This window comes from Cupressus sempervirens, chromosome 5 (genome assembly GCF_028749045.1).
Source record: "Cupressus sempervirens isolate cs-2001-9-10 chromosome 5, ASM2874904v1, whole genome shotgun sequence".
Taxonomy (NCBI): domain Eukaryota; kingdom Viridiplantae; phylum Streptophyta; class Pinopsida; order Cupressales; family Cupressaceae; genus Cupressus; species Cupressus sempervirens.
Genome location: NC_143122.1, coordinates 1,032,399,252 through 1,032,412,158, shown reverse-complemented (window position 1 = coordinate 1,032,412,158; position 12,907 = coordinate 1,032,399,252).

Below are 12,907 nucleotides of genomic sequence, written 5' to 3'. Positions count from 1 at the left end.
TGATCCTTTGTTTTCTCAAGCTTTATTCTCTTTGTAACACTGCATGCAAATGGACTTTGTGTCATTTCTTACCTATTTTCTTGTAGTCTTTTAGCTTTCTATGTCTACTCTATGTTTATGGATAGATTCTTGTAATCCTTTCATGCTTTCTAGTCAAAACAATCTGTAATTAATTTATTGTATATCTTACACAAGGAGCTATACCTGATAAAATTTAGAAGAAGGTTATCAATCCAATGATAACCTATCCAATTTTTAGTGCTGACTAGTCTTCTCACTTGGGCATTTAGGATTAATTTGTATGTATTTCTTTGGAGGACAATATATTCACTAAGATGATTCTATGAATTGATAGGGTTTCTATGTATATGGGAGGGATATCATAAGAGTGATATTTAGGGTTACCAACTAATAAATTTAATAGTAAGTCAATTGAATAAGATCAAAATTTATTGGTATGACTCTATGTAGCAATGGATAAGGCATTGATCATCAGTTAAGATGCAAATTGGAATAGTCATTTAGTTGCATAATTCACTTTTAAAATTAAAGTCAATTATCTTAAAGTCTCTAAAAATGAATTACATGCTAGTCTTTAACTTATTGTGATAACTCTTGAGTTTATAGTTAGTTGCTATAAATCAATTTTTATTTTCAATTTCAAGAAGTTATTAGACCACTTTTTTCTATAAGGTATGAATAATGGGTAAATAAAGTTACTAAATAATAAAATCGCTAGGTGTACCCACCTTGGCCTTGCAGAGCCTAAAGTGTAGAAAGCCAAGGTTGTGCTTTGTTAAGTTGGTCCAAATATGAGTAGGTTTTTGTTGAATATGGAAATTAGCGAACCCGTAGAAATCTAATTTTATTTTTTATAATAGTGTTATTTTTAGACCTATAGTTTTAAAGCAAAAACATGCCCAACATCTTCATTAACCAAGTCACCCTTCATTCATCAAAAAAGCCCTCCAAATCCAAGGTTAAATCACACCAACATGCAAGATTTCTAGCCAACCAAGGATGCTCTTGTATCAAACAACCCAAGTTTGAAAAAGATGTTCTTAATAGCTAGAAGAACATCTTTTGGGATTCAACACATAAAGCCCAAATTGGTTCTTCACATACATATCTTCCAAGTCCTCAAATTGTACATTCTTTTGCTTGATCTTCTTCTACTTCTTCACATCCATCATTAGTGTGATATAGGTCTACTTTCCATGCTAATCTCTAACCCTTTTAGAATCTACTAACTCAACTTAGCTACCTATACTCAAGTTTATCCTAATGAGCTCTTCATTCTAGGAAGCAATCATTGAATTCTTCCTTCCACCTTTCATAATTATAAACACACTCTTGACACAATCTTGAACAACCTTGCAATAATACTACCAAGGTCTACCAAGCAACACATGAAAACTATTCATGTCTATAATATCACAAAACACTTGATCCTTATACTACCAAATTTGGAAATTAACAAGGAATTTCTCCCGTACTTCCAAAGAATGCTCACCTTGCAACCAACTAATCCTATAAGGATAAGGATGTCTCATTCACCTCAAACCAAGTTTCTAAACCATCTTCTCAGCAACAAGGTTATCAATACTACCACAATCTAGAATTACCTTTTAGAATTTACCACTAGCTTTACAAGAAGTCTAGAGAAAAATATTCCTTTGAAAAGATTCTGTTGTCCTATAACCAATCAACACTCAACAAGCTACTAAACTCTCTTTTTGCTCAATTGAGTTTCTTGAAATTCAACCTCATTCACAACAAATTCTCTCCTACCATGAGGACATCTAAATGATCTATGCCTTTCTTCACCATATCTATAGAAAGTAACCTTAAACTTACCTCTACTTGTCATTCTCTTCTAATCAAGATTTTTTTGTTCATCTTCATCACTTGGTTTAGCTTGGTTTAGCTTTAGCCAAGCTATCCTACTTCTCCCTCCCCCTAGCATTACCTTGAATTTTCCTCTCCAACTTATCTTCTACCTATAGAGCATATTGATAGGAATCCTCAATATAATCTATCTTCAACATGCCAACCTCATCTTGGATATTATATCTCAAACCATTAATGTATCAAGCTAACTTATCCTTTGACAATTCTTTATGCCCAAACTGAATAGTCAACTTGTAGAAATCCTTGATATAATCTTTCATAGACATATCTTTCTATTTCAAATTATATAACATTTTGAACAACTCAAGTTCATAATCAATAGGAATGAACGTATCCTTCAACTTAGTTACCATTAACCTCCATCTATTGATCTTCATTTCACCTTCCTCCTCTCTGTCTCTTTATAGTTCTTTCCACCATAGAGAAACATGTCCTTTCAACTTAGCTTGTGCCAACCTTACTTTGAGTGGATCTTCTATGTCCTCAAGTGCAAAGTAGTCTTCCAATTAACCAATCCAATAAATTAGTTCTTAAGGATTAAAAGTACCTGAGAAATTAGAAACCTTAGTCTTATGCTTCAACTTCAACTAAGATCCAAGCCTAGCAAAATGACCACTCCTATTTCCCATATGTCTCTCCACATGATTAGTTCTATCCTCACCACTTGATCCAAAACTTAAATGTCTTCAAAAAATTCCTCATAACCATCTTTAGTACCCACATGTCAAGGTGTTTCAATTATGGCTAGATAGATGACTGAATGTTGCCATTTATGGCAAGATATATTTAGCATTTCATTTATGCAATTAGAGTTAGAAAATTGTCTGAGTTTCAGACAAGTTTCAATAGTGCAGAGACAAATACAATATGTATAGATGATATACTTTGAGCTAGTTCATTAAAATTTGAGGATTAATGGTTGATAGGGTCATGATGATGTATGTCAGTGTGCAAACCTATATGGACTGTAGGAAGCAAGATAAATTTTAATTACCACTTTAGGTAATCAATTGAGAAAAATAGAGCACGATAACTAATTGAAATATATGGATCAAGGAATTAATTTGAAAACAAAATAATTACTTAATAATGTTGGGCCAACATCATAGATGTTTACTAAAAGTTATTTAATTGATAGTCAAGCATGTGATTTATTAATTTGCAAGATATAAGTAAAGATCTTATCTTGCACAAATAATGTGAAGTATGAATGTGATAAGAACTAGATATTAAGGAAGATTAAATGATATGTGAACCTTATGTGATGTAAAATCTATTCTTGTGAATAAACTTAATTGTATATTTCATGTTAGGGAAATGGGCTCTTCTTGCTTACATTATATTTCATCTACCAAGTGCTAAAAAGGTTGAGGCTTTTAATAGGACCTAGTCCTTTAACAAGGACTCAAGACACAATATCTATTTCATAGACTCCTAATAGGGAAAATATCCTTAACATGATTCTTTTGTTTATTGGATCATCTTGTGGGTATCATCTCCACCAGGGTTTTCCCCTAGCCAAGGTTTCCCCAGTTAACAATTAATGGTGTTATGAGTTCTCTTTGAGTATGGTTATATTTACTATTTAGTATAGTTGGTTTACTTTCATATGAAAGATATAAAGTAATTAACAATATTTAATTGTGGAAAAATCTTGTAGAATATTGATTCACCCTCTCCCTTAGTATTATATGTTTCTAACAATTGGAATCGGAGCCTAGTTACTCTAAAGAGGCTTAACAAGTTGAGTAGATCCTTATAGATATGGAATAGTTGAAGAGAAAACTTGAAGAAGCTCTTGACCAAATTGATCCTCTAACTAAAAAAGAGTTATGAGGATGCAAAATTTTACATTGAAAAAATAAAAGAGAAGATTTATGATATGAAATCGCAAAAGGAATCAAATGAGAAGATTATTGACAATTATGAAGTGGGAATTCTCATGAAAGAAAATGAGATCTTGAAGCATGAGCTAAAAATTGTCAACTTAAGTCAAGTTTTAAGAAGGATGATTGAGAAAACAAACTTGATCTAAAATACGATAATGTAAAATAATGTGACTTCGATTTGCATTCCCCATTTTGAGTACCATTCCAAATTTTGAGTCCTTTTGAGCCCAATAAACACATTTTTATGCTTATGTACCTAGCTTTTGTATTAAGGCCCAAGAGGTGTTTTATGTTTCTAAGACCTTGCATTCAACATGTCCATGTGTCCTATAATGATAAACTAGCATTCTGAATCATTTTGCGAAGCTTTATTTTCAGCAATGTTCAATTTTGCATTTTTTGCCTAAGTGTCAAACAATGATAGGAGGCTTAGTTTGCATTCAAATATCTCTCACTTGGTTATGTTTCATGATTTTCCACTTTGGGATTTTTTAGTATGTATATCACTAAACCTACTTTTAAATTTTTTATTCATTTCAATATGTTTTGTCTAGGTTTTTAATCCCTCAAAGTTGATTACTTATCTCTATCATGTTGATGCAAATTGCCCAAAAATATGGGAAGCCTAGTTTGACCAATTATAAAAATGACCCAGTTGACCCTACAGAGAAAATTATTTTTCCATTACATTTTAGAGGTCACACACTTTCTATGCTTTGGATTTAATCTTGTGAAGAGTCCATTGATTGGTTTGTAAACGTGATTCTAAATGTAATTTATAACTTTTTACGAGTGTCATAAAGTATAGATTGGTTGGTACCCCTATTTGAGATGTTATAACTTCAAATCCATAATTTCTTGGATCAAATGGTTTGTACCACTACATTCTACTCCAAAAATACTTTAAGTGCGCTATTTTGTGAACCTTGATGAATTTGTATGCATATTTTCTCATGTCCATTCCATTTGTAAAGAACACTTTCCCACTGATGTTTCCAGCCCTGCAATTCTGAGTATGCCACTTCGTGTACTCGCCAAACTCACCCTATTATTTGTAGTAAGCTCAAATCATAGAATTATATTTTCCTCATGGCAATGAACTATTTCCTCAATTTTCAAACCTTCAAGCATCCATTTGCCTAGTTTGTAAAGCTAAAACCAAACCCATTTTATGGTTTTCTGACAAGTTTATCTACAGGCAGTTTCAACTAGGCAATTTTGAACATTAATATTTTTTGACTGAGTGGTTATCATGTGATGATATCTTTTAGGGTGCAATATTGTGGAACAAAGGATTGACATGTCAATTTTTAGAGCCCATTTATTTGTTTGGCTCAGTTTTTTAAAGCCAGTCAATAGGCCTTTTTAGTAGAGAATCACATTTTGTAGATAAGATGTGAAATGAGTTTTAGTGATCAATTAGTGCTCAAAATTAATTCCAGCCAATATCAAGTGTTTCTATGGATTAGTTTACCATTTTACTTTTTTGAAAATGAATTGGTTTTAGCTGTACCTACTTTGGAGCCTGACTAATTCCATCATATTAATGACATGCTATGAGAATTTTCATTAAATCGGGTCACTGAGATATGGAAGGGATGGAATATGTTTTTTTTTTTAAAGAGATGAACATGGTTATCAGTATATACATTTTTTTCTTCAGTTTTGAAGGATTTGTGATTCTTAAATGCATTAACAAAGAAAAGATGAAATTGAGTTTGTCATAACAACCCCAGGGTTCACACTTGTTTGAGAACTAATTCCAATATTGAATTTTCTAATGAAGGGTAGGTTTTAAGTTCTTCACTTGAAGAAGTTTTTAGGAGATATTCTATAATTAAGGCTTGAATTATTCTAAAGCTCTCATCCAATTGATCAAATGGTAAAGTCATAAAATAAGGAAACTTAAGTAGAAAGATGAAACAATGATAGTGGAATGAAAAAAAACACTTTTGATGAAGGGACAAGGAGTTGTTTTAGTATGATGGGTAGCATTTTTCTACATGTTAGCATGCCATTAAATTTTTATAGATTCCACACTTTTATTTTATGCATAATCATGACAAGAAACTTCTTGTTGCTTCATCAAATAGGCAACTTCTTTTCCATTGGTTCTAGATTTAGGAGATCATTCCATGGCTAGAAGAATAGATTTGGTTTGTAGAGAATATCCATTAAAACTATAGATCTCCATGTTGAAAGGGATCCCATTAGGGTAGATCAAACATACAAGAACATTGGGTGAGTAACAAGTTGAAATGCATGAAATATCACTAGTTTCAACTCTCTCTTTTTCATTTTTCCAGCACTCATTACCACCACATTCATTTTCCAAAGGAGCATTGATAGATGCAAGGGATCTCCATGTAGGAAGAAGAAAAAGAATCCCAAGAAAAGTGAGGAGGATTTTCCCATGGCTAGAGATGCCATCTTTTCCACAAGCTCCACCCACATCCATGTGAAGAGGAATAGAGTATCCATGGTAGGCAATGTGTGGGCTATAGTTTACATCAAAGTTGTATACCCATGGTTGGAGATGCCATCAAAATATAGTACATGGAATTGAGGCAAAGGCCCATGATCACAATGTCAAAGATGAAGATAGAGCTTCATGGCATGCATAAGATGTTGGAAACCAATAAGGATGATTTACCCCACATTGGCGAGGTGATATTTTGTCATGATGTTTTTAAAGATGAAGGCTCCTATACTAAGTTGTCTTGAGGGGCATGGGTCTTTTAAATCTCACAGTTCATCCATGGAAGGATCCATCTAGCTAGCATGTGAAGTAAATAGAATTTTAACTTTCTAAATGTTGAGAAAGAACCATCGACAGATCATAAGGGGTAAAGTTAGGAGCTCTGATGTTACACTACAGACAAGAGATCAAAGATTAAATTGTGAAGCCTTAAAAAATTTGTAAGATCAAAGAGATAAAATCAAATAGGTAAGATGCTACAAAAGTAATAAGTTTTCCATGTGGTCAGGAGCTGGTTTTCAAAGGTTTATGATGTTACACTAAAATTGTATGATTGCAGGATGAATTTTGAACATATAAGATACTATGAAAAATGAGTGATCGTGTTATTAGGGAGATAAGAAATAAGATGTAAGATGTAATGATAGGGCCCGTTGTCATGAGATTGGGAAGGAAAATAAAATTCCAAAAGATGTCATGATGAAGCTAGAATTTAAAATATTAATTAAGAGACTAATCACAGTTATCATAGGATCAGGGCATAGAATTTGAAGAACTACAATAATACAATTTTATCGTAGTATCATAGATGCATATTTTTCAAATGTCTCATGTACTCCAAATGCATAAGTGTGTGGGGCTTGTATAGGTGCATTTCAATGAACAAGAATCTGACAAGTGGCATTAGTGGATTGGAGAAAGAAATGGAAAAGGAATTAAAAACTAATTAAAATATTAGAGATATTTAATGCATAGAAATTAAAAAGTTAAAAAGATTAAATTTTAATGTTTTATATAGTTTTCACTATATAGTTCATTTAAATTTTTCATTTTTATGATTGTTCATGGTCTAGGGCTTGAAATTTCAAATGCATCTTAGACAAACAATTTTTATCGAAACATGCAATGTTATATACTAACAAAATCAACAAGAGATGAACTATCCATTTATGTAGTTAGTTTTTACACAGGTATTTAATAGAAGCAGCTAAAGGAGGATTTGTGATTTCAGGGCATCCTTAGTATAAATGCTGATTTGATTTTTTCAGAATGGGATAATATTAGATTTTGATCAAATTTGCATAATATTTGATTTCATTGATAGTTATGAGTGATGATTTGATTGTCTAGAGGTAGTTGGAAGCAATGAAGTTTTTTCCAATAGTACAATTGAATTTCACAGCAAAAATAGAGCATGACAAACCAAGATTAGATTTGATGTGTATCTAATATTTTCTTGAAAGGATATTTTGTTGATTACTTTAAAGGGGGATATATCACATATTTCTACAACAATTATTGATTTTTGATTGCTGGTAGATGAAGAAGATCAATTTCAACAACATTAGGATGAAGATAATTTTAGTGTGACACATGTCAAAATTAGATTTTTGATTTGAATCTCTTCTTTTCTATATAGTCTTCTTCTCTTCTTTTGTTAGAGGTTCCAATTTTTATAACTAGTGAAACCACAAGGTTGGTTCCATTTCTAGAGTTTTGATACCATCTTCTTCTCAATTTTCCTTTGTTATGAATAGTAGCAGTGTAATTTTCTTCTAAGAATTAGGTTATACAATCATTCCTTGGTGTTATTTTGACATATAGATGATGTATTGGTTTCAATGGCATTAATACAAGAGCTTCATTTTTCTTAGTTTCATTCCAATTCTCATCTCCTTCCCATGTTATTTTTAATGATTTGTGTTGATGAAAAAAGAGCTTAAACTCAATTGTAATCCCTTAAGGTTGTATGTCAAGATAGGTTTGCTATTGGAATGAAGAGCCAAGTAAATGCTTATTTACCTTGACAAGGTTGAAAATTTCACCAAGAGGATATTACAATAAGTATAAGAGTTTTTATGAAGATCAATGTCTATTTTCAAGCTAGATAGATAGATTAGATGTTTGGATATATGAGTATACTTCAGATGTCCATGTGTATGTTAAGGTTTAGTTGATGCCTAATGGATAAGTGACTGGTCAGCTTAGAAATTGCATTTTCTAGGTTATGTTGATATCCAAATATTTAATCAAATATCAATTTACCTTTTTATGTACTAAGAACTAAAAGTGTTGGTCATTACTTATTTGTAGTTACTTTTTGGTTGTAGTTAGCTACTATGATTAGGGAAGTTTATTAGAAAATCATACAAGAATATTGGCCATTTCTACTATAGGGGATAGTCTTATAGAGAAAATTACCAAGTTAATAAGATTAATCTGTAAGGTTTACCTACCTTGGTCTTGCAAAACCTAAAGTGAAGCAAGTCCTGATGACTCCATTAATGTTGGCCAAGAACTAAGATTTAGCCTTGCTGAATATATGATTTAGCTCATCCTTATGCTTTTCCAAATCTTATGCTTCCTAGTATTAGGTTTAAACCTACCTGATATTTTCCTTACCTAGAAAGAACTCCAACAAAATGATGACTCCACTAGGGAGTATTGCACTCTGAAGAGTGATTCAATACAATTTCAAGAAAGGCATGTGTAAGGCTTGTTATTAGCAGCAAGGTCATGCTTAATTTTCATGCCTTCCAATGATGTTTTATCTAGGACTGTAGTAGCTTTGAAGGTTGAATGAAGATTGTATTGTCACTATTGATTCATCAATAGTCAGTTCATTTGGGAAATGTTTTTAAAGTGTTGTAGTGTTTAGAGTCAAGAATGAAGAAGCATGGTTTGTTCTCTTTTTTCAAGATTGTAAATCTATAAGAGTGGTTTGATGATTTGTATTTTTTCTTCCATTGAAAGTCTAGTTTAGATTTTGTCAAGTTAAAAATATTTTTTTAATATTCTCATGTTTGTGAGTGGTGAATTTTTCTCTGTACTAGTGTATCCTAGTTGATTTCATGTTAAAAATTTGAAGGACTTTTAGTTGTAATTTCAGATTTGAAGCTCTTGATGGTTTCCTTGAAATGAAGTGTTTCTTGATTAAATTTCAGTGTTGTTGCTTCTACTATTATAAAATTTATGAATGTTCAAAGTGAGTCACAACTAGGATTCATTTTTCCTCTTAAAGGAGGTGGGAACTCTACAAAGGATGATCAGTGTGTGAAAAAATATCAGTTCACACTTGTGCTAGAATTAGTAGAGGAAAGTTTTTACATCAGCACTAAGGGTATTTTACTTTTCATGAGTTTCATTTTCATGAGAGTTGAATGTTAAAAATTAGTACCTCTATTTAATGATTTTCAGCACTAGAGAAAGAGATGAAGCTTTTATTTTAGAATGGAGTCAGACATCAAGTTTGAGGTTAGCCTACCAATTTTTGATAGTTTGAAAACTATGGCTAGTAATATTTCCATGTTGAATAATAAAATCCATAATATGATTATAAGTATAGTAAAAGGGGAGATGGGAAGTATTCAGGGTCTAAATGTTTAACAAGTTTATATCAATAATTAGTATGATGCCTTTTCCTTCTAGACCAAAGGAATCTTCCCTACCTAGTGTTTTTCTTGATATTCTACTACCTGATTTAGTTAATTGGCTAGCACCTATAAGGTTACAAGAGCTTTTGCAAGCTGAGAGATTCACTAAGGAGATGGAAAGTGATGATAATAGAATTCATTTTATGTCTCCTAATGATGATAATAAATGTGCTAAGAGTCAAGGTAATGATGAATATAATGAATTCATAAATAATGGTAATCTATCTTCTAAGTGTGAAGTGATGGATTCAACTTTTAGTGAATTGAAGGATTGCAACTAGCATGAAGAAGACATGTGAAATTGAAAACGAGTCTTTTGATAGTGAATATGAGATTGAAGAAGTTTATAACAAAACTAGAGGTAATGATTCCTATGATAAAAATGAGTGTAGTGATGGTTCTAATATTTCAAATTATTATACTGATGTTGCTAATACTATAAATTCTTCATATCATTCAGATAATAATCATAGCTATGAGAAGATTATGAGGAAGTCTTCTTAATTCCTCATGAGATTTTAGATTTGTTTTCTCATGAGTTTTAGGAATTTGTAAGTGCTTCTAAGGATGTACGTATTTTCCCTCATAATGTTGCATCATTTAGTCAAGTCACTTCCCAAAAGTTTGATGTGGAAAAAGATACAAAATCAAAAAAATCTTTATCAAACTTTGGAGGTGCAGATGATTGTACCTTAGATGTATATGCACATGATGACATGTTAGATGTAGGGGATGTCATTGAAGGGAAGTTTGCTACTGTCTCAATTTGTTCTCATGTTGGTGATTATGCTACAAGAAGTTTTGATACTTTGGATGATGAAGAGGAAAATAGTCAAAGTTATATTTTTGATTATGAGTTTGCTTTTTATATTGACAATTCTTGTAATGATCAGTCTGATGCTAATTTTACTAAGTTTAAGGTTCCCTCTAACAATTGGTTAGATGAAGATATGGCATATAATCAACATGCTTTGGATCAACTTTTTAGAATAGTTTTTAAGACTTGGTAACTAACTAAATTTTTAAGTATGAAGAAGTTTTGATGAGCGGTAAATCTGATTTGATGAGTAAGATGACTACAAGTAGGCAGGGATCAGATTTTATGTACTTTTCACACCTAGATAGACAAGGTGAGTTGCATTTTCTTGACATGTACAACTTCATGAACAAAGTGGAATATGAATACTTTGTGTTCCTCTTGATAGCATGCATTTTTCATATGTTCATGATGGTTCTCAATTTGATTTTTATATTCAAGAGCATGCTGATATGCATTTTCATAGTGAGCAAGACAAAGAAAGTGATTCAAGTTTTTATATGCACTATGAGAATGATTTTGTTTCACCTAATCCACTACTGAGAAGATTTGATGTGTATGGTGAAAATAATGAAGATGATATTTACATATTACCTTAGAGATATGTAAATGAGTATTATGTGTTTGATAGTGGTAAGAAGTTTTAAAAAGTTTTGGTGGCTCAAGGACACCATCTTGTACAGGTAGAGTAAATTCCCTATTTTTAATAAGTTGTTCGAGGAAGTTTTTGGGAGTGGTCTTCTTCTTCTAGAGATATGAATCCTTGGCATGCCCACAAGGGGCATGCATCCCAAGATAGATCCACTAATGAGACTCTAATTTTAATTCCCCATTTTGAGTATCATTCCAAATGTTGAGTCATTTTGAGCCCTATAAATGATTTTTTATGCTTATGTACCCAGCTATTATATTAAGGCCTAAGAGGTGTTTTGTGTTTCTAACATCTTGAATTCAGCATTTCCATGTGTCATATAATGATAAAATGGCATTCTAAATCATTTTGCAAAGCTCTATTTTGAGCAGTGTTCAATTCTGCATCTTTTGCCCAAGTGTCAAACAGTGACTAGAGGTTTAGTTTGCATTCAAATATCTCTCACTTGGTTATGTTTCATGATTCAACTCTTTGGGATTGTTTAGTATGCATATAAGTGAACGTATGTTTCAATTTTTGATCCATTTTGATATTTTTTGACTAGGTTTTGAATCCCTCAAAGTTTGTCACTTATCTCTATCATGCTGATGCAAATTGCCTAGAAATCTGGGAAGCCTTGTTTGGCTGATTATAACTTTGACCCAGTTGACCCTATAGAGAAAATTCTATTTTTATTTCATTTTATAGGTCACACATTTTCTATGCTCAATATTTTAGCTTGTGACAAATCTATTTGATTAGTTTGCAAATGCGATTCTAGATACAATTTATAACTTTTTATTAGTGTCATAAAGTGTAGATTGGTTGATACTCCTGTTTGGAATGTTATAACTTGAAATCCATCATTTCTTGGATTAAATAGTTTCTACCACTATGTTATACTCCAAAAATACTTCAAGTATGCTAGTTTTTGAACCTTGACAAATCCATTTTCACATTTTCTCATGTCCATTCCATTTGCAAAAAACACTTTCCTACTGATGTTTCTAGTCCTACAATTTTGAGTACGCCACTTTGTGCACTTTCCAAACTCACCCTATTATTCACCATGAAATAAAATCAAATAATTGTATTACCCTCATGGAAATGAAATAATTCCCTAATTTTCAAACCTTCAAGAACCCATTTTCCTAGTTTGCAAAGCTAAAAGCAAACACATTTTATGGCTTTTTGACAATTTATCTACATGCAGTTTCAAATAGGAAACATTGAATTCCAATATCATTTGATTGAGTGGTTTTCATATAATGAGATCTGGTGAGTGTAATATTGTGAAACTAAGGACTAGCATATCAGGTTTCAAAGCCTAGTTATCTATTTGGGTTATCTTTTTTAAAGCCAACCGATAGGCCCTATTAGGAGAGAATCATAGTTTGTAGATAAGATGTGAAATAAGTTTTAATGATCAATTAGTGCTCAAAATTAGTTTTAGTCAGTATTAGGTGTTTCTATGGATCAATTTGCAATGTTTTTTGTTTTAATTTTTATTTATTTTTACTTGGACCT